The sequence below is a fragment of the Oryctolagus cuniculus genome, chromosome 11, assembly GCF_051225735.1.
Source record: "Oryctolagus cuniculus isolate XC-2025 breed Fujian yellow rabbit chromosome 11, ASM5122573v1, whole genome shotgun sequence".
Lineage (NCBI taxonomy): Eukaryota > Metazoa > Chordata > Mammalia > Lagomorpha > Leporidae > Oryctolagus > Oryctolagus cuniculus.
In genome coordinates this window covers 107,107,997-107,131,014 of record NC_142877.1, presented here as the reverse complement: position 1 = coordinate 107,131,014, position 23,018 = coordinate 107,107,997, and the positions used below count along the sequence as shown (strand labels likewise).

At 43.5% G+C, this 23,018-nt stretch overlaps 1 protein-coding gene across 1 annotated transcript in view; it reads right to left on the bottom strand.

The window, feature by feature from the left end:
* Positions 1-23,018, bottom strand: part of TXNRD1 (thioredoxin reductase 1) — a 130,238-nt gene that overhangs the window by 76,654 nt on the left and 30,566 nt on the right. The window contains 2 exon segments of the mRNA NM_001256962.3: positions 12,071-12,131; positions 19,371-19,522. The gene's annotated coding sequence lies outside the window, so the exon portion shown is untranslated.

Genomic DNA, 23,018 nt, shown 5'->3' with positions numbered 1-23,018 from the left:
ACTTCCTATCCAGCTCTCTGCTATGGCCTGAGAAAGCGGTAAATGATGGCCCAAGTGCTTGGGCCCCTGCACCCACGTGGGAAACCTAGAAGAAGCTCCTGGCTCCTAGCTTCGAATTGACCCAGCTCTGGCCATTGCAGCCATCTGGGGAGTGAGCCAGCCGATGGAAGACCTTTCTCTCTGTCTCTCCCTCTTCTGTAACTCTACCTCTTAAATAAATAAATAAAATATTTTTAAAAAGAAAAAGCAGGACCTCAACATTTGTTGGCTTCTGATCCAGCTCTCTGCTATGGCCTGTGAAAGCAACAGAAGATGGTCCATTGTGCTTGGGCCCCTGCACCCACATGGGAAACCTGGAAGAAGCTCCTGGCTCCTGGCTTCAGATCAGCCCAGCTCCAGCCATTGCGGCCATTTGGGGAGTGAACCAGTAGATGGAAGACTTTTCTCTCTATCCTACCTCTTTCTGTCTGTAATTCTACCTCTCAAATAAATAAATAAACTCTTTTAAAAAATGAACTAGAATGTACATCTGTCAATTTAAAGGATTTGTTTTACAAAAAGCTTAATCTAGGCCGGTGCCGAGGCTCAATAGGCTAGTCCTCTGCCTGCGGCGCTGGCACACCGGGTTCTAATCCCGGTCAGGGCGCTGGATTCTGACCCAGCTGCTCCTCTTCCAGTCTAGCTCTCTGCTGTGGCCCGGGAGTGCAGTGGAGGATGGCCCAAGTGCTTGGGCCCTGCACCTGCATGGGAGACCAGGAGAAGCACCTGGCTCCTGGCTTTGGATCGGCGCGGTGCGCTGGCTGCAGACGCCGGCTGCAGCACGCTGGCTGCAGCGGCCACTGGGGGGTGAACCAACAGAAAAGGAAGACTTTTCTCTCTCTCTCTCACTGTCCACTCTGCCTGTCCAAAAAAAAAAAAAAAAAAAAAAAGCTTAATCTAAATCTATCTCCTCACATCTAAATACATCGGGAAGGAGGCATTAGTTAAGCAGTATGTCTAATAACTCAACCAGAAGGGTAACGCTATCCCCACCTGGCATGGATTTTAACTTAAGTCTGCATAATACAAAAATGTATTTTCTACTTCTGATTTAAGATAAATCCTCCTATAAAATGTATGTGTTTCTCTACCTCCTTGTATTTATTCCAAAAAGAAATTGACTTGTCTAGAGGCACAAAGGTACAGATTCTTATAATCACCACTCTTGCTTCAATTTATGTAAGAGAACACTCACTAGGGGCCCAAGCACTGCGGCAGTTATTTCTATGAATAGAACTATTTGCAGGCGTGTGTGTGTGTGTGTGTGTGTGTGCAGGAGTCAGTGGGGACCATCATGATCAACCAGGACAGATTAGATCAGAACAGTTCAACTTTGATGAAGATCCCAGTCTAGTTTCAAATTCTGGCTGTCACTTACTGGTTGTGCAACACTGAGCAAGTTATCTAACCTCTAACCTCTTTGTACCTTAATTTCCTCATCTGTAAAATGGAGATAACAATACTGTCCATCTTAGAGAATTATATTATTAAATCAGTTAATGCTTAAAGTGCTTAGAGCAGTGGCTCGTAGAAATAATTATGTAAGAATTTTGTTGGGGGTCTGCATTGTGGCGCAGCAAGTTAAGCCACCACCTGCAACTCCAGTATCTCATATGAGCACGGGTTTGAGTCCCGGCTGCTCTGCTTCCTATCTGGCTTCTTACTAATGCGCCTGGGAAGGCAGCAGAGGATGGCCTGAATGCTTGGGCCCCAGGACCCATAAAGGACAGTCAAATGGAGTTCTAGGCTCCTGATTCAGCCCAGACCGATTCATTGTGGCTGTTTGGAGAATGAATCAATGATGGAAGATACCTCTCTATCTCTCCCTCTCCCTCTCCCTCTCCCTCCCCCCCCCCCGTCTCTCCCTCTCTCTCTGCACTCTGTGTTTCAAATAAGTAAATCTATAAAAAAGAAAAAAATTTCTCCTATTACTCCCTGAGGAATATGAACAGACATTTTGAACAATGAAATATAATGTATGAAGTACAATTCAGATAGTGTAATACAACATATATTTAAAGAGTTGCATCTCATTATTAATCAAATAAATAAGTTAAAATTTTTACCTCTAAAATTGGCAAACTGTCTTTTTGTTTTATTTATTTTTATTTATTTGAAAGGCAGACAACAGAGAGAACTATCTAATCTGCTGGTTCACTCCCCAAATGCCCAAAACGAAAGAGGCAGGGCCAGGTTGAAGCCAGGAGCCAAGAATTCCATCAGGGTTTCCCACACAGGTGGAAGGGACCAAGTACCCCCAAGGAGCAAATTAGCAGGAAGCTGGAACAGCAGTGGAGGTAGGACTTGAATAGGCACTCAAATATGGCATTCTAAAGGGCAACTTAACCCACTGCACCATAATGCCCAACCCACAAATAATACTTTTTAAAAATCTGTTATTATTTCTTACTACTCAAGTACAGGTAACTCACTGAATCTGTATCAATCAATGTACATCATTTAAAAAGGTCTTCAATCCCAGAAAAAAAGTTCATACTCTGACCCAGAAATATATTCCAGTAATTTATCCTATGGAAATAAATCTAAAGACAGAAGAAAATTAGGTGCAAAAAGAATTTCTAATCTGTTTTTTTCCATAACAAATTGACAGCAGACTTCATAGCAGTCCATTTATTTATTTATTTTTAAAGATTTATTTACTTATTTATTTGACAGGCAGAGTGGACAGTGAGAGAGAGAGACAGAGAGAGAGAGGTCTTCCTTTGCCGTTGGTTCACCCTCCAATGGCCGCCGCAGCCGGCGCACCGTGCTGATCCGGTGGCAGGAGCCAGGAGCCAGGTGCTTCTCCTGGTCTCCCATGGGGTGCAGGGCCCAAGCACTTGGACCATCCTCCACTGCACTCCCGGGCCACAGCAGAGAGCTGGCCTGGAAGAGGGGCAACCGGGACAGAATCCGGCGCCCCGACCAGGACTAGAACCCACTATGCCGGCACCGCAAGGCGGAGGATTAGCCTAGTGAGCCACGGCGCCGGTTCATAGCAGTCCATTTATAATAGCCCCAAATCAGAAACTACTTGTTGATTATTTGTCCAACTGTTGTAGAATGGCCAAATAAATACAAATAATACAATAATAAATACAGATAAATACAAATAATAATAAGTAAAATATTTATTAAACAAAACAGAACACAGGATACATAAAAGATACACAAAGATATTAACAGCAGTAATCAATATTCTGTACTTTGGAAATTTATATTCATTAAATTTTAGTTAAAAAAAAAAGAAATGCAAAATAAAGCCACCCCAAAGTAAAAAAAAAAAAAAAAAGATATTAACAGCAATCATCTCTAGATGTGAGTATATGTAATTTTTATATTTATTATATAGTGTTTCCAAATCTTTAAAAAAAACTAATATTGTTACAGATAAAATCAAACACTAAAAGTCTAAGTGTCACTGGTAAATAAACAGAGCCTCCAATGGATCCTCACTTCCTGTAGGGTGAAGCCTCTTTCCCTTCTTACTCTGTTCTCTCATCTCGTTCTGCCAGGTGGTCCTGACTACATTCACTCTAAACAAACAGCCAGGATGCTCTCGGATTGTTTCTACTTACAGCCATGAATTCCTTACCCACTACCTCTGTCCACCTGGGAAACACCGACATCCTAACACAGCAGCTCTGTGATCCTACAGCCTTGATCAGATCACACTGAAATTAGAAAGGAGGCAGAAGCAAGCAGTTGAGCCATCTTACAGAATAGGTTGTGCTTTATTCCTCTTTCCTCCCCTGCCAGTGCTTGGTAGATAAACAAATGCCCAAAGCACATCTACTGGATGAATGTACATCAGTACCAACGAGGAGAGATCTGAGCCGGCCCAAGAGCTGCTGCTAGTGAGGGTTTTGTAGTCTGTGTAAGGAAAACAATTTCTGAAGAGGCACCTGGGAAAGCAGACAGGCCTGAGCATGAGCAAGATAGGCTGAGCACTGGCTTCCTCCCTTGTAAAGCAGAACTGAACCACACAACCACGCAAAGCTGTTGTAAGGATTAAGTGAGAGAGATGCAAGACCCCGACATAAGAAAGGAGCTGAGATTTTAGTTCTCTTTTCCCTGTGATAAGGGCAGTAAAGCCACACTCTGTAAAAAGGCAGAGGACAAAGATGATACACATCAGAAGCCCCAAGCTGGTGACATGTGGCATCCATGCATACTTCTACAAACCATCTCATAAGTCCTCCTAAAACTTGGATCTGTTTCCCACATCAATCGCTAGAAAACATCAGGAGCTGGAAGACTGAATTAAGATGATCACCTTGATGATGTCATCTGTTCTCAGCTCAAAGTCACTGCAAAGATACCCAAGCCTTCCTACATCAGCAAACGCTGTGTGTGGCGGCTCATCCACAGGGATGGCTGAGAGGTAGCTGGCATGGTCATAGGTTGCACAACTTCCAGTTGCGACAGCCACCATCACAACCAGGAACACCTATCATGGTAACAATGCCATGAACATCATACATGAGATGAGTGGGATGAATCATGATCAGCGATCAGGAATTACCAATGGGTTCACCAGGCAGCCAGCCACCAGACACCAAGTATACTGACAACTTCCCACATCTCATTTCCTCGTGATATGAAGATGATATCACCAACCTCACTGATGGTATTCTGAAGATAAACAGGATAGCATACGTAAGTCTCTGGCATGGGCAGGAGAGCATTTACAACTATTTCTACTGCTCACACATCGCTGCTAACACTATGCCCTCCAGGTGCTCCAATACCGATCTCAGTAGACCTGGGTTGACCTTGATAGTTGCTCTCAAAAATAGCCTGCAATGACATAGACTTGTCCAAAATATGGCCCAAAGGAATGAAGAAGAAATGTCAAGGTGGTGAAGGAGGTTCCCTGGCAGTACAGCTTCCCTTTAAACATTTTGTTTGAGAAATGACAGGAACTCAGTGGGAAGGTAGGCAGCACACTGCATTGACTGCCACAGGCCCTCACTCTAAAGGAAGGCAAAGGAAAACTCCTGGAAAACAAACAAGCAAGTGTAATTCCATTAGAGCAGAAAGTACACCTGCCTAGTACTCTTCTCATTTCCAGTGCTTAGAACAGAGTCTAGCCCACAGAAGGCATGCAAGAAATATGCGGAATGAATAAATGTACCTACTCGATTCTATATAAAGCTCTTGTCTTAAATATCCACCATGATCTAGGACCAGGAAGATTAGGTACCCAGGACTGGTGTGAAGATCATGCCAAAGGAGGGTTCTTCTGGGGCCAGGCAGAAACAGATAAAGGAGGTGTTTACTCATGAAACCAGTCCTTAAGAGACTACACCAGCTACTCCAGCTCCATAATTATAAGCTCCTTGAAGACAAGGACCAGATCATAAATCCCTGTGTGGTGAGGGCTCACGGCACACGTTGGAGAGTGTTCCTCCAATTCTGGGGACAAGTAAAACTCACAGGATCAAAAATTCACAGATTAATACGTTTTCTACTCACAAAGGATGTCAAACTTTTGATCTCAATATCCTTTTTTAAAAAATATTTATGTATTTGTTTGCAAAAGAGAGAGAGAGGGTGCAAGTGAGCTCCCTTCCACTGGTTCACTCCCTAAATGCCTGCAACAGCAGGGATGGGCCAGGTCGAAGCCAGGGGATCAAAACTCAATCCAACTCTTCCATGCCATGCGGCAGGAATACAGCTACTTGAGTTATCACCTACTGGCTCTCAGGGTGTGTGCTAACAGGAAGCTGGAATAGGAAGTAGAGATGGGACTTGAACCAGGCACTCTGATATGAGTGTGCCAAGTGGCATCTTAATCACCATACCAAACACCTGTGCCCTCAATACCCCTTCACACTCTTTAATAATTATTGAGGACCACAAAGTTTCTTTAAAAAGATTTATTTTATTTTATTTTTATTTGAAAGGCAGAGTTAGAGAGAGGGAGGAAGAAAAAGAGAGAGACAGAGACAGAGAGAGATCAATCTTTCATCTACCAGTTTATTCCCCAAATGGCTAAAATGGCCAGGATGGGTCAGGCTGAAGCCAGGAGCCTGGAACTCCATCCTGGATCTCTCACATGGTAGAAGGGGCACAAGTACTTAAGCCAGTGCCAAGTGCCCTCCAGTGCCTTCCCAGGCACATTACCTGGGAGCTGGATCAGAAGCAGAACAGCCAGGACTTGAAGCGGCACTCATATGGGATGCTGGCATCACAAGTCAGCAGCTTAACATGCTGTGCTGTGATTTTTTAACACACTGGCTTCCAGACATCATTTATGTATGTGAGTCATAGCTATCAATATTGACCATGTTAGAACTTAAAACCAAAATATTTAAAAATATTTATTAATTCACCTAAAATAAACCCATTATATGTCAATGTATTTTAATACAAATAACTAGGGGCTGGCACCATGGCTCACTAGGTTAGTCCTCCCCCTGTGGCACCGGCATCCCATATGGGTGCCGGGTTCTAGTCCTGGTTGCTCTTCTTCCAGTCCAGCTCTCTGCTGTGGCCCGGGAGTGCAGTGGAGGATGGCCCAAGTGCTTGGGCCCCTGTACCCGCATGGGAGATCAGGAGGAAGGCCGTAGCGGTCATTTTGGGGAGTGAACTAACGGAAAAGGAAGACCATTCTCTCTGTCTCTCTCTCTCACTGTCTAACTCTGTCAAATAAATAAATAAATAAATTCCAAAGTAAAATAAGCATGGTGAGAACACTGGCATTGTCATATATTCTTGGGATATTTTTAGTGCCTGACTTAACAGAGAACAACTGGATTCTCAAATCTGATTCTGCAATCTATTTATTTCAATATATGCTGTTTCGGTAGGAGTAAATAGAAAACCCAGTCTCATACAGAGAAGTGGTTGGAAAAGGAGGAACAATGAACACATTTCAAAGATAACCATGGCTATTCACCTCTGATGCTACATAAAACTCAACAAGCAGTAGTTAATGAAAGTTAGTTGCGCAGCCAGCACTGTGGTGCAGTAGGTTAATCCTCAGCCTGTGGCACCAGCATCCTATATGGGCGCCAGTTCTAGTCCCAGCTGCTCCTCTTCTGATCCAGCTCTCTGCTATGGCCTAGGATAGCAGTAGAGGATGGCCTAAGTACGGGCCCCTACACCTGCATGGGAGACCCAGAAAAAGCTCCTGGCTCCTGGCTTCAATCTGCACAGCTCGGGCTGTTGTGGCCATTTGGGGAGTGAACCAGCAGATGGAAGACCTTTCTCTCTGTCTCTCCCTCTTACCCTCTGTAACTCTACTTCTCAAATAAATAAATAAATCTTAAAAAAAAAAAAGAAAGAAAGAAAGAAAGAAAGTTAGTTGCAATGTGGAATCTGAAACCCCTGGATGAACTTTTCATCCTTTGTCACATTAAAATCCACTGATCTGTCTTGCAATTTTAACCACTCTTTGGCTCTTTATAACATCATACACTGACCACTTGGGAAATATTTGTTCACTAAGTTATGCAGATATTCCAAATGCTGAAATATCTCATTAAACAATCTATAAAAATCACATTAATATAGATTATTATTTATCTCATCAGGAAAGTGTTTGGGGGCCAGTGCTAGCGGGTTAAGTCACCACCTGCAGTGTTGGCATCCCTTATGGGTGCCGATTCAAGTCCCGGCTGCTCCACTTTTGATCCAGCTCCCTGTTAATGCACCTGGGAAAGCAGTGGAAGATGACCCATGTGCCTGGGCTCCTGCACCCATGTGGGAGACCTGGAAGAAGCTCATGGCTCCAGTCTGGCCCAGCTCTTGCTGTTGCGGCCATTTTGGGGACGAACCAGCAGATGGTAGACTTCTCCATCTCTGTAACTCTGCCTTTCAAATAAATAGACGGACGGACAGACAGACGGGAGTAAGGAAGGAAGGAAGGAAGGAGAAAAGCACTGTGAAGCTATTGAACCCACATGGCAGACACATTTTCCAAAATTCTCATTTTCACCTAAAAGCTTGTATTTCATCATTGGCAGCAAATACTGCCAGTTGTTTTCCTTAGACTCACTTTGTTCATTATGGGAGAAATGACTTCCACATACCCAAGCCTGAGTAATCATAGTTTGACTGTCAGTCATGCATCCAAGCATATATGGTATCGCCCAAAAAACAGGCAGCTGGTGCAGTCTGCAACTATCAACTAACAATGGCCTTTTCTTGAGAAACTACAGTACTTCATATGGCAAAACACTATGCACACTTTCTTTAACATACAGTGTTGTAAGATGCAGGGTTGAGATTTAATAAAGTTAAATGGAGATATCTTTTTTTTAAGATTTATTTATTTATTTGAAAGGCAGAATTACAGAGAGGCAGACACAGAGAGAGAGAAAGAAGTCTTCCATCCACTGGTTCACTCCCCAGATGGCTGCAATGGCCAGAGCTGGGCCGTTTCTAAGCCAGGAGCCAGGAGCTTCTTCTGGGTCTCCTTTGCGGGTGCAGGGGCCCAAGCACCTAGGCCATCTTCTACTGCTTTCCCAGGCCATAGCAGAGAGCTGGACTGAAAATGGAGCAGCTGGGACTTGAACTGGCGTTCATATTGGATGCTGGCACTGCAGGTGGTGACTTTACCTGCTACACCACAGCGCTGGCCCCAAGATATCTTCTTTCACTATGTGTGGTGATGAAGAACACAAAGTCTACTAGGACAGTTTGGTGCCCCTGTCCCAGTTTTGCTTCATGCTAAACATCAACAGTGTTATCCAAAATTGCTTACGTGCCATCAAAAGGAATGGCAAAACAGTAAAACTGGTAAATAAAGTATTATGCAAACAGCTTTGACCTTAAGGACCCCTAAAAGGTCATGGGCATCCCTAGAGTTCTAGAGACCACACTTTGAAAACTGTTGCCTTAGTCGAAAAATCCTGATATGTCCCTGCAAACTGCCTAAGACAGGAAGAAAACAGGAGATGGAAGATAACTTCTTATGGGTGATGAGCAGCAAGTGAGGACACAGAGGATGCCATTGTTAGCTAAAGGCTCCCAGCCTTCAAGGTGACTCTAGTCAAACCTGTCCTAGGTCACACTTGCCAGCTTTTCTTGGGCAGCACTGCGTGGGAGTTCCCAGCCGGGATCTACAGTTACTTCCACAGGAAAGGGGGGAGCTTCCTCGCTGATTAGTGTTGCCCAAAGTAAAATTCCAAAGTAGTTGACACTTGCCTCTTGTGACCTTCTGCCTGCCCTGTGGCACCCTTGTCAACCTCCTTCCCTTCCAACTCACATCCCCCAGCACCCAGTACCTCTGCCCTGCCCAACCTCTTCAATTTTTACCGCCCTTGTTTTTTCCCACCCTTGAAGGGCACGTTCACTTGCTTTGTCTTATGTTAGTCTAATTAGTTTACTTGCTATTTTTTTTTCCTAATCCACACCAAGCCGTAAGTGACTTAAGTCATCCAAGAAAATTTACATTTTTAAAATGCTACTTTCTGATCCAGATAAAATTTTAATGAATCCCCCTACACAATGCAGGATTAAGGAACAAGCACCTTCCTGAATGGAAGACTAGAAAGGGTCTGCTAGGGAAGACAGACAACACGATACGAGGGAAAGGACACAGGCCAAATTTATATCTGAATTATGGGTCCACTACTTAAATGATTTTAGGGATATTATTTGACTTCTCTGGAAGTCAGTTTCCTCATCTGTAAAAGTGGATAACATCAGCCGGTGCCGTGGCTCACTAGGCTAATCCTCTGCCTGCGGCGCCAGCACTCTGGGTTCTAGTACCGGTCAGGGTGCCGGATTCTGTCCTGGTTGCTCCTCTTCCAGTCCAGCTCTCTGCTGTGGCCCGGGAGGGCAGTGGAGGACGGCCCAAGTGCTTGGGCCCTGCACCTGCATGGGAGACCAGGAGGAAGCACCTGGCTCCTGGCTTGGGATCGGCACAGCGTGCTGGCTGGTGGCCATTTAGGGGGTGAACCAACGGAAGGAAGACCTTTCTCTCTGTCTCTCTCTCTCACTGTCTGACTTGCCTGTCCAAAAAAAAAAAAAAAAAAAAAAGTGGATAACATCTTCTTTGCAGAGTTCTTGTGAGAATTAGTTACCATCTACTAGATCCAGCATGCTCTCTACAAAACAGTAGGCACTCAATATGTGACAGTTACCTGAATCTGTGCCAAGGAATCTCTTTAGAAGCATCAAGTAGTAGTTTCCCGCCACACAACTACCTCCTTCCTGACCCAAGAAATGAACTTTATATCTCAATGACTCCTATATCTCAGTTACCATATGTCTTTCTCCAGCTGAATCTCTTCTCTGGTGTTTTTAGTCCTTTGGAAACTGTGCAGAAACTGTCAACACCCAGGACTTTGCCTTCCCAAGATACTAGGATGAAGGTTACTTCTGCTTCCTAAGCTGGAGGAGCTAGAAACAATGGTGCTGGGCACCTGATCAGACGACTTCTTCTTCTTCTTCTTTTTTGTTTTTTTTTTTTTTTAAGTTATTGATCTGAAAGGCAGGGTAACAGAGAGAGAAACAGAGAGACAGAAAGATCTTCCACCTGCTAGTTTATTCTCCAAATGGTTGCAATGGCAGGAGCCTGAAATCCCATCCCTGTATCCTACATGTGTGGCCCAACTACTTGATCCATCACCTGCTGGCTTCCCAGATGCAGTTGCAGGAAACTGGATTGGAAATCAAGCAGCCAGTGCTTGTACTTGAACCAGCACTCCAACAACACAAGTGGCAGCTTAACCCACTGCACCATAGTGCCAGCCCCTGATCAGATTCCCAATAATGTTTGCTATTGAGCACTGGGGGTGTTCTGACCCAAGAACAAGGAGCAGGAGCACTTTGGTACTAGGAAGAAGCTTTCCAGGGCCAGCATTGTGGCAAAGCCAGTAAAGCTGCCACCTGTGATGTCAGCAGCCCGAACGGGCGCCAGTTTGAGTCCTGGCTGCTCCGATTCTGATTCAGCTCCCTGCTAATACATCTGGGAAAGCTGCCGAGGATGGCCCAAGTGCTTGGGCCCCTGCACTCATGTGGGAGACCAGGAAGAAGCCCCTGGTTCCTGGCTTCTGCCTGGCCCAGCTCTGGCTATTGCAGCCATCGGAGGAGTAAACCAGCAGAGAGAAGACCTCTCTCTCTTTGTGTCTCCCTCTCTCTCTCTCTGTAACTCTGTCTTTCAAGTAAATAAAATAAATCTTTTTTTTTTTTAAAGGACTAAGTGTTCCTTTTACTCCACCAACCTTTCTTTCCCTGAGATTTCTAGACTCTTGCAATATTTCCCCATGGCTCCTTTCATAGATATTTATCTTTTCTGTCTTTGTGTTACTGTCACAGTTCTGAATATATCTCAACTTACATTTAATTCAGAGTCTGGTAATTACTTATTGTGAAAGGGACAGATTTGCGAAAGCAATAAATTCACCATAAAACCAGCAAGTACTGTACCTGTAACCAGGCTCAAGGTTATTAGGAAGAATGATTTCAACATAGAAAACTCCAGGCCGGCGCCGCGGCTCACTAGGCTAATCCTCCGCCTAGCGGCGCCGGCACACCGGGTTCTAGTCCCGGTCGGGGCGCCGGATTCTGTCCCGGTTGCCCCTCTTCCAGGCCAGCCCTCTGCTGTGGCCAGGGAGTGCAGTGGAGGATGGCCCAGGTGCTTGGGCCCTGCACCCCATGGGAGACCAGGAAAAGCACCTGACTCCTGGCTCCTGCCATCGGATCAGCGCGGTGCGCCGGCCGCAGCGCGCCGGCCGCGGCGGCCATTGGAGGGTGAACCAACAGCAAAGGAAGACCTTTCTCTCTGTCTCTCTCTCTCACTGTCCACTCTGCCTGTCAAAAAAATAAAAAAAAAAAATAAAAAAAAATAAAAAAAAAAAAAGAAAAGAAAACTCCAGATAATACCAAAGCTAGAAACAGAGGCTAAAAGTAGAAATGATTTGTCCCAGGGAAGTACCCTGTCTAAACAGTCACAAAGAGGAATCAGCCAATATGAATTAACTAAAAATATCAAGAAAGGAAAATAAAAGCCAGACAGTGGAGATTAAATAAAATGTACAGCCAGCAGATGTAATTTATATAAACAGAATCTTACCTGTTTGATCAAGTTCAAGTAAAAAATACGGGACACACAGAGACTTAAACAACTTCTTGACCTGAAAGAAGATGAAAAACAAAGCAAGTAGGGGAATAAAAAGGTAAAGATTACAAGCAAGAGAAGGGCCTCTTACTCAGCTTTGCAACTTTCCTCTTCAACCAGTCTTCTCTTTTGTAAACTTTCCAGTTCATCTGTATATAACCCACAAGAGTCTCCCTGCTGACAGTAATGATATTTTAAAAAGTATCTGAAGTGTGTTGATTCTATTCTCTTGTCAATGGCTCACCTGAAGAGCTTTATGAAGGACATTTTACACATGTTTAGTGATCAGGCTACCCTACTATAAAATGGATTTAATACTAACCATGTTTTAAAAAGCACTGGAATACATAATATTTCCAAAATATTACATGGCAACCCTGAGGGGGAAAAGCAAATTCTTATGAAAGTATTATTTATGGTAACCAGTAACCTTCAACTGACAAGTCAGCACAAAAAAACCCACCTACTCAAAATTACACAGGTCACATAAGTAAAACAAAAAAATGTTTATTTTACTTGAAGGATAAACTACCAAATTTATACCACAAATAACACTTAAATTCCTGATAAAAGAGAATTTACATGCAAAATATTTTGCACAGGACACAAATAGATGGGACCAGCATCACGGCATAGCAAAGTAAAGTCACTGCCTGTGACACTGGTATCCCACATGGACACCAGTTTATCTCCCTGCTGCTCCACTTTTGATCCAGCTCCCTGCTACCGCACCTGGGGAAGCAGTGAAAGATGGCCCAGATGCTTGGGCCACTGCCACCCACATGGGAGACCAGGATGAAGCTCCTGGCTGCTGGTTTCAGCCTGGCCCAGCTCTGGCCATGATGGCCATCTGGAGAGTAAACCAGACTCTCTGTAAATCTGACTTTCGAATAAATAAATAAATAAAATTTTAAAGATTTATTTATTTATTCAAAAGTCAGAGTTACACAGAGAGAGGAGAGACAGAGAGAGAGAGAGAGAGAGAGAGAGAGAGAGAGAGGTCCTCCATCTGATGGTTCACTCCCCAATTGGCCGCAACGGCCAGAGCTGTGCCGATCCTAAGCCAGGAGTCAGGAGCTTCTTCCAGGTCTGCCGCATGGGCGCAGGGGCCCAAGGACCTGGGCCATCCTACGCTGCTTTCCCAGGCCATAGCAGAAAGCTGGATCGAAAGTAGAGCAGACAGGTCTCGAACCAGTGCCGATATGGGATGCCGGCGCTTCAGGCCAGGGCATTAACCTGCTGCGCCACAGCGCCAGCCCCATAAATAAATCAATCTTAAAAAAAAAAAAAAAGGAAGGAAAAGAAAAGAAACCCGAGACCAGCATTGTGGCTTAGAAGTTTCCATCTCTGCCCGCAGTGCTGCCATCCTGTATGGCTGCCGGTTGCAGTCCTGGCTGCTCCACTTCTGATCCAGCTCCCTGCTAATGGCCTGGGAGAGCAGTGGAGGATGCCCAAGTACTTCAGCCCCTGCACCCACGTGGAAGAACCATATGAAGATCCTGGCTCCTGGCTTTGGATCGGCCCAGCTTCGGTTGTTGCGGCCATTTGGGAAGTTAGGTGGTGGATGGAAGACCCTGTCTGTAACTCTAACTCTCAAATAAAATCTTTAAAAAAATCCACACAAATAGCCAGACATTAATCCTTTAGGAAACTTTGAAACCCCCTTCCTCCAGCTTATACAATAAAATTTAAAAGGTCAGCATGTGATGAAGTTCACAGAAATCATAAATCTTGCCTCGTTCCAAATGTAACTATGAAAACAGTATATTTCTCAGTGTATAAAAGCACATGGAAAGATTTCTGTGGCACCAAGAGAACAAGGATGGGCATTTGGCACAGCAGTTAAGATGCCATTGGGGACACCTGCATCCCATAAAGGAATCCCTGGGTTCAAGTCCAGCTCTGCGCCTGATTCCAGCTTCCTGTTAATGCCACCTTGGGAGACAGCAGGCGAGAGCTCAAGTACTGGTCTCTGCCATCCATATGGGAGACCTGTGTTAAGTTCCAGCTCCTGGCTTTGGTCTGGCCCAACCCCGGCTGTTGTGGGCATTCGAGGTGTAAACCAGTAGAGGGGAGCTTTCTATCTCTTTCATTCTCTTTCTTTCTTCCCCCCATCAAATAAATTCAATTTTTTTTAAAAAGGAGAGAGTTCCTTCACACAAATTCAGTGATCTTCCTCTTATACTCCCTTGGATGATATTCAGGCCCCAATCTGAATTCAGTTCCCCCAGGAAAACACATTTGAAAACAGCAGAACCGGCTGGCGCCGCAGTGCATTTGGCTAATCCTCCACCTGTGGAGCCAGCACACCGGGTTTTAGTCCTGGTTGGGGCGCTGGAGTCTGTCCCGGTTGCCCCTCTTCCAGTCCAGCTCACTGCTGTGGCCCGGGAAGGCAGTGGAGGATGGCCCAAGTGCTTGGGCCCTGCACCCCATGGGAGACCAGGAGGAAGCGCTTGACTCCTGGCTTCGGATCAGCGCAGCACTGACCATAGTGGCCATCTGGGGGGTGAACCAACAGAATGAAGACCTTTCTCTCTGTCTCTCTCTCTCTCTCACTGTCTAACTCTATCTGTCAAAAAATAAATAAATAAATAAATAAAAAGAAAAGAGCAGAACCTTTCTGAAGAACAACGAGGTAAGATAGACATTAAAGAAAGGACAAAGGGGCAGTGTGTGCCTGCAAAAGAGCATCCCAAATGGGTGCTGATCTAGCTCCCTGCTAATGGCCTGGAAAAGCAGCAGAAGATGGCCCATGTACTTGGGCTCTACACCCATGTGGGAAACCTGGGTGAAGCTCCTAGGTCCTGGATTCGGCCTGGCCCAGTACTGGCCATTGCAGCCATTTTAGGTGTGAACCAGCAGATGGAAGACCTCTCTCTCTCTCTAACTCTGTCTTTCAAATAAATAAATCAATCTAAAAAAGGAGAATAAGGAAGGAAGGAAAGGAGGGAGGGAGAAGAGAGGAAGAGAGAGAGAGAGAAAAGAAAGAGAAAGAAAGAAAGAAAGAAAGAAAGAAAGAAAGAAAGAAAGAAAGAAAGAAAGAAAGAAAGAAAGAGAAAAAGAAAAGAAAAGAAAAGAGAAAAGAAAAGAAAAGAAAAGAAAAGAAAAGAGAAAAGAAAAGGAAAGGAAAGAAAGAGGCAGGCAAGGCAGGCTAGAACTGAGAATCCAGCTGGACAAAAATTAATTCATGTTCCAAAATTCATTATCTCAGACTAAAAATAAAAAGTTCATAAACATGTAAAAACACAGAATTTTAATGACTTCCTTAACCACTTATTTTTAGAAATTAAACATTTATAGTTTATGATCAAAAAAGTTTTCTAACTTTAAAGAGTAAATCCTAAAACCTCCAAAAATCATTCTTAAAATTTGCTACATGAAATGCAGAAAACATACTCTCTAGATTGTAGAATATACAGAATCCTCCACCTGACTGTTATTTTGAAGGTTATTTTAACTCTGAATAAGCTTGTGTACTGTTCCACAGCACATGATTTAAACCTGTATTGAAAATCAGAAGTGCCAGCTTCCAGAACATTCTCAGGGATAAAAGTAGAGGATGGAAAACTTTGCCTGCAAAGCAAACACGACTGAGAAATAGCAGCAGACTGAGAGTCAGGCAATTGACCGGTTGTAATGAGGCATCATTTGCTAATTCACACTGCATACTTCTGACTTCCTACTGAAATATCTGTAAGAAACAAACATCATCTTTTCTGAAAAGGTAGTTTATCTTCGCACTTTTTAAATCCACCTTTCATAGTAGGATGCTTCCAAAACACCTATGTTAATGTGTTATGCAACAAGCGGGAAACTATGTAAAAGTTAATTTCTTCATGGGCATTTCCCAACTTGAATTAATGCAAATTACATTACTCATCCAAAAGAGAAATCTATATTAATCAGTCCAAGCACAAATATGAAAATGAAGTTTCTCTATTCTGATCTATGATGATAAACTCAAAACAGAAGGAAATAACTCAGGGAAATTTTACTTCAAGGTAATTGTTATTTTTTTTTAAATTTATTTTATTTATTTGAAAGACAGAGTTACAGAGAGAGGTAGTGCCAGAGAGAGAGAGAGAGGTCTTCCATCTGCTGGTTCACTCCCCAAATGACCACAACAGCCAGAGCTGAGCTGATCTGAAGCCAGGATTCAGGAGCTTCTTCTGGGTTTCCCACATGGGTGCCGGGCCCAAGGACTTGGGCCATCTTCTACTGTCATAGCAGAGAGCTGGATCGGAAGTGGTACAGCTGGAACACAAACCAGCGCCCATATGGGATGCTGGCACTGTAGGCCAGGGCTTTAACCCACTGTGCCACAGCACCAGCTGGCCCCAAGGTAATTGTTTTTTTAAAAAACTAATGTGGACAGCTAAGTACATAAGTTGAACCCCGTCATCACCACCAAAACCAGAAGTAAACTAATTATTTTTGCCAGAAGTGCCTCAACATTTTCCTTGGCCAAAGACATTGAAAATTAATTTCCACATTAATTGGCACCAACCTGAAAATAGCTTATAAATGTAGGTTAGCCTAGTGGTTAAGATACCCACTTCCTACATCAAAGAACCTGGATTCAATGCCCATCCCCAGTTCCTGCCAGTGAAGTCCCTGGGAGGCAGCAGTGATGATTCAAGTGCTCTCACATGTGCTACCTGGATTTACCTCCCAGCTCCCAGCTTCAGCCCAGCCCAGCCCTTGCTGTTGTGAGCACCTCTTTCTGCCTCCCAAATACGTAATTAAAAAAAAAGTAAGGATACGAGTAATGACTAGCCAAGATGTGGGACTGTGAGAAACATGCTAACAATCTAACTACCTTTGCCAAGTAGCAATCCCGACCAGCAGCCAAACTCCCTATTGCAGAATCAGGGAAGGATCAAGCTGAGACTCTTCCAATTCTTTAACAATTAAAAAAAATAAGTAAAAAGCACTCAACTGGCCACTATTAGCCATTGATAGGAATAATATATTTGGAATTGACAGGGATATTTGGTGACTGACATTTAACCGAGCTTCAGTACTGATGGAAAATCACCATCTAAGAAGAGGAAAACAGGAAAAGCAAGCAGTTCTTTTATCTAATGAACACACAGAATTTACTGTATGCCAGGCATGTTCTATGGCTTTCATAAGTATTAACCAGCTAAAGCCTCACAACAAACTCACGACATAACTATTATTATTATCCTCATTTTACAGATGAGGAAACTGAGGCATAACAGGTAAATAACTTAACCAGAGTCACACGCCCATTAAGTCACAGGGCCAAGGTCCAGACTCTGACCTCAGATTCCAGGCTCATAAGCATTATTTGGTAACAAAATAAAGATTAGACCACCACATAATTTCAGAGCTAAAAGCAAACTCAAGAATTAACTAGTCCAGGCTCTTCATTTTAAAGATTAAACAGAAAGGGGAGGGAGCCTCCAAAGCAGACAACGTCATCAAAGCCAGGTAATGAAACCCCTGGAGACCTAGAATTATACAGGCGATTTCTAATCCCCAGCCCTCTTCCAAGTTCTCCAACTTTAATGCCTACACCAGTCATTGAGACTACCTGCAAGTGAGAGGCCCAGGTGGAGGTGCCTCCCACTTCGAGTGTTTCCACTGCTTGTTCCCTTTCTCCTTCTATAGAAACAAGAACACGAGAGAGAGAGAGAGAGAGAGAGAGAGAGAGAGAGAGAGACAGTCAAAAGTCTGAGGAAGGCTTCCAGAGTCACGAGACCTCTGAATTCAGCCTCCTTGAGATCTGGAAAGGAAGTCAGGAGAGAGCCACGCTGAGAGAAAGCTAACCTTAATAAATAAACCTACAGGTGCACCTGGAGAGATGGCCGGTTACGTTTGAGAGTCCACTGTGCGGAGGCACAGACTTCACTGCCAAATGTCAGTGGCATTGAAATGCCCTCAACCTTTTTCTAAAGTGCCAGATCAGGTTTGTCTTTCAGTTCCCATTCAGTGGTTAATCCAGAGTGGATTAAACCAAGCTGCCCCACTGCTATGAGCTCTTTTTCTCTCTAGGATTATTCTTTGCAAAGTCATTTTCCCCATAATCAACCAGAGCATATAGAGATAGTTACAAAAATGGAGGAATACCCTACAGCAATGGTTCCTTACAAAATGTTCCCTTCAGACATACTTGAAAGAGTAACTTTCAGACATACTTGAAAGAGTAACTTTCAGACATACTTGAAAGGTTTGGTCTGTGGCACAGTGGGTTAAGCAGCTGTCTGCAACGCCGGCATCCCATATGGGCACTGGTTTGTGTCCCAGCTGCTCCACTTCCAATCCAGCTCCCTGCTGGTGGCCTGGGAAAGCAACAGAGGATGGACCAGTTGCTTGGGCCTCTGCACCCATGTGGGAGACCCAGATGAAGCTCTTAGCCCAGCCCTGGCCATTGCAGCCATTTAGGGAGTGAACCAGTGGATGGAAGATCTCTCTCTCCCTCTAATTCTGACTTTCAAATAAGTCAATAAATAAATAAATAAATAAAAGAAAGAAAGAAAGAAAGAAAGAAAGAAAGAAAGAAAGAAAGAAAGAAAGAAAGAAAGAAAGAAAGAAAGAAAGAAAGAAAGAAAGAAAGAAAGAAAGAGAAAGAAAGAAAGAAAGAAAGAAAGAAAGAGAAAGAAAGAAAGAAAGAAAGAAAGAAAGAAAGAAAGAAAGAAAGAAAGAAAGAAAGAAAGAAAGAAAGAAAGAAAGAAAGAAAGAAAGAAAGAAAGAAAGAAAGAAAGAAAGAAAGAAAGAAAGAAAGAAAGAAAGAAAGAAAGAAAGAAAGAAAGAAAGAAAGAAAGAAAGAAAGAAAGAAAGAAAGAAAGAAAGAAAGAAAGAAAGAAAGAAAGAAAGAAAGAAAGAAAGAAAGAAAGAAAGAAAGAAAGAAAGAAAGAAAGAAAGAAAGAAAGAAAGAAAGAAAGAAAGAAAGAAAGAAAGAAAGAAAGAAAGAAAGAAAGAAAGAAAGAAAGAAAGAAAGAAAGAAAGAAAGAAAGAAAGAAAGAAAGAAAGAAAGAAAGAAAGAAAACAAGTTTGGCAACTCCCCCACACTAACCTTCCCTGACCTGGATTGCCTGATTGAACACCTGCCCTGCCAAAACTCAGAAAGAGACAACTCAAGCAATACGTTGTTTTCAAATCGGCCTTCTCCAATGACTCCAAACAAGTTACACCCACACACGCCCTTTCTAAGGTGAAATCCAATTGTTCACACCTGAGCCCAACAGGCATCCCGCTCGCTCAGTTCCCCTGGAGGTGGGAGCCTTACCTCGGCACAGCGTTTGCACGTGGACTTACTGAAGATGACCACAGGGTGACTGTCTATGTAGGACTGCAGCAGGGCCCTGGGGTCCACAGGAGTCGTGCCAGCCGATCCTGCTGGGTGTCCTGGCACAGTCTGAAGAGGAGGATGACCCTTAGCTGGAAGTAATGGAAGCAGAGATGGTAATTATCAGAAGGGAAAATATGATGAAGTGGTTTCTAATATTAGGTTCATTCCAAAGCCTTACCATTTTGGCCCCAAGGACTAAAATAAGGACTATGAGGAAGGACTCAGACCAGGACTATGCATTTTGTTTTGTTAACTCCTTCAACATCCCCGACTCCGATCACCACGCTCAACACAGACTCTCAGGGAAGCCTGACAAAGGGAAGCCATGGTCTGAATCTTCCCCAGGAGCAGGAGAGAAGCAGCAGGTTCTGAAGACCTCAGCCCTTCTCTCCTCCCACCTGTGGTTTAAACAGAGAGAAAAAAGATCAGACCTGTGTCCCCTCCTCACCCGGCCCTGCTCAGGAGCAGAGGTGTAGACAACCCAAACCAAGGCTTACACTTTTTTTTTTTTTTTTCTCCAACTAACTCTTAGACAAGCAGACACAGGATCTTCAGGCCCCAGGCATGGCAAGACTTCCAAAAACAAACTTCAGATTGTCTGCTTCCTCCTAGGATTTTGCTCTGGCTCAGTCAGGCATCAAAGCAAACATGATCCAGGTGGGAGGCACGTAAGCGCCACATGACTGTGCTGCCAGCCTGCACACCAACACCAGCCAAAACCACCAAGAATGCTACCTCCAGCTTGTAAAAATTGTTAAGCTATCTGTATTCTCCAAGACCCACAACAAACCAAGTGCCATGCTCCCCTTACTCTTGCTCCTGAAGTGATTTCCTCTCATCTCTGTTTATCTGAGACTTACCTGTTCTTCTTGAATCTTAGCATTTTCATAGTTGATATTTATATTTACCCAGAACTAGCTAGGGAATTAGTGTCTGTGTGCTGTAAGGAATTTAATCCTTCCAACGATACCATTGGGGGATACTGCTGCCAGAATCCCCATTTCACAACCAAGGAAATAACTCAGAGAGGTTAAGAAACTTCTCCAAGGTAGCACAGCAAGTGATGCAGCTAGCACTCAAATCTTGGTCATCATTCTCTAGGATCCATGATTTTAAAAAAAATGTTTTATTGATAAAATCTCACAGAATTTTCCAATTTTATCACCCCAAAATTGATGCCCACACTCTTTAGAAGTCATGCCGCCTTTTCCCCCAGCAAGTCCCCTTTCCCCACAACCTCTTGGCAACCACTAATCTACTTTCTGTTCCCTTTCTGGAATTAAACAGCATGTGGTTTTTTGTGACTGGCTTCTTATACTTAGCATAATGTTTTCAAGGTGCCTCTATGCTGTAGCATGCATCACTGTTTCATTGTCACATAACATTCCACTGTATGGCTATACCGCACTTCATTTATCTGTTATTAGACATTTGGGTCATTTCCACTTTGGGCTATTATAAATAGAGCAGCTGTCAGCATTCATGTACAAGTTTTTGTCTCAACCCCTGTCAATTCTTTAGTGTAAATGCTTGGAAGTTCAACTGTTGTGTCACAGGGTAATTCTGGTCAACTCTCTGAGGAACCGCCCAACTGTTTCCCAAAGCAGTAATAACACTTTACATTCCCACCAGTAATCCATGAAGGCCCCAATTTCTCAACATCCTTGCCAACACTTACCTCTCTTTTTGACGCTAGCCATCCTTGTGGGTATAAAGTGGTGTCTCCTTGTGGTTTTGATTTGCATTTCCCTGATGGCTAATAATAATGAGCAATCTTTATGTGCTTATTATTTGTATATCTTCTTTGGGGAAATGTCTGTTCAAATTCTTTTCTCATTTTATAATTGTGCTGTTTGTATTTTTATTCTTGAACTGTAAGTTTTTCATTATCCTGGATGTAGGTATCTTAGCATGTATGTTTTGTAGGGTCTTTTCCATTTTAATAACCACAAATTTTTAAGTCTGGGATGGGTGTTTGGCATAGTGGTTTAGATGCCTCTTTGGATGCCAACATCTAAAAGTGTCTGGGTTCAAGTCCTTGACTCTACTCACAACTCCAGTTCCCTGCTAATGCACACCCTGGGAAGCAGCAGTGATGGCTCAAGTAGTTGGGTCCCTGCCACCCATGTAGAGATCTAGACTGAGTTTTGGTTCCTGGTTTTAGCCTGGCCCAGCCCCAGCTGTTGTAAGCATTTGGAGAATGAAATAATAGACAGAAGCATGCTCTTTCTTTCTCCCCCGCCCCCTTCACTTCCCTCCCTCCCAAGTAAATTAATTTTTAAAAAATATTTAAGGGGTGGGTGCTGTGGCATAGCGGGTATGGGCGCCAGTTCGAGACCTGGCTACCCTGCTTCCGATCCAGCTCTCTGCGATGGCCTGGGAAAGCAGTAGAAGATGGCCCAAGTCCTTGGGCTCCTGAACCCGCGCAGGAGACCTGAAAGAAGCTTCTGGCTCCTAACTCCTGGCTCCTGGCTTCAGATCAGCGCAGCTCCAGCCATTGTGGCCAATTGGGGAGTGAACCAGCAGATGAAAGACCCTTGCCCTCTCTCTCCTTCTCTCTTCCTCTCCTTCTCTCTCTGTGTAACTCAGACTTTCAAATAAATAAATAAATATTTTAAAAAATTTAATTTTGCTAAAGTCAAATTCATCTTCCCTGTGTGTTTTGCTTGTGTTTTTGGTATCATATCTAAAAATCCACTGCCTAATCCAAGGTCATAAAGATTTAGCCCTATGTTTTCCTCCAAAAAATTTATAGTTTTAGTTCTTAAATTTAAGGCAACAATCCATCTTGAATCAATTTTGTAACTGATATGAAGAATGAATCCAGCTTCATTCTTTTGTATGTGAATAACCAGTTGCCTCAGCACCATTTGTCAAAAAATTATTCTTTCCCTATTGATATGTCTTTCTACATTTATTGAAAAATCAACTAAACATAAATATAAGGGTAGAATGCATACTTTTAACCAGTATGCTACACTGTCAGTGCACCTAGACTTATATTTACACAAAGTGTTGGCAAAATCAGGTAATCTTCCAAAATATTAACAACTGTTACCTACAGTAAGCTGGATTTTTCACCTTTCATCATATACTTCTTCATGCCAGTGTTTTCAACAATGAGGATGTATTACTTTTATAAAAATAGTTGTTAAAATGCTTGCTGATTCAAAAAAAATTTTAAAAATCTTTGTGTATTTATTTGAAAGGCAGAGTAAGAGAGAGAGAAATTTCGACATGCTGGTTCATTCCCCAAATTGCCACAACAGCCAGGTCTGGATCAGGAAGAAGCAAGGAGACAGGAACTCCATCTTGGTCTCCCACATAGATGTTAGGGACCCAAGTACTTGGGCCATCTTCAACTGCTTTTCCAGGTGTATTAGCAGGAATGCTGGGTCAGAAGTGGAGTAGCTGGGACTCATGGTATGCTGGCACTGCAGGTGGTAGCTTAATCCACTGTCCCACAATGCCTGGCCTGTTTACTGTATTTCTAATGTCCACTCTTGATGAAGAACCACTGGACTAAGGCAACATGACCCAAGACTAGAGCCCCAACAATCACACTTCAAAGTTTGTAAAACTCTG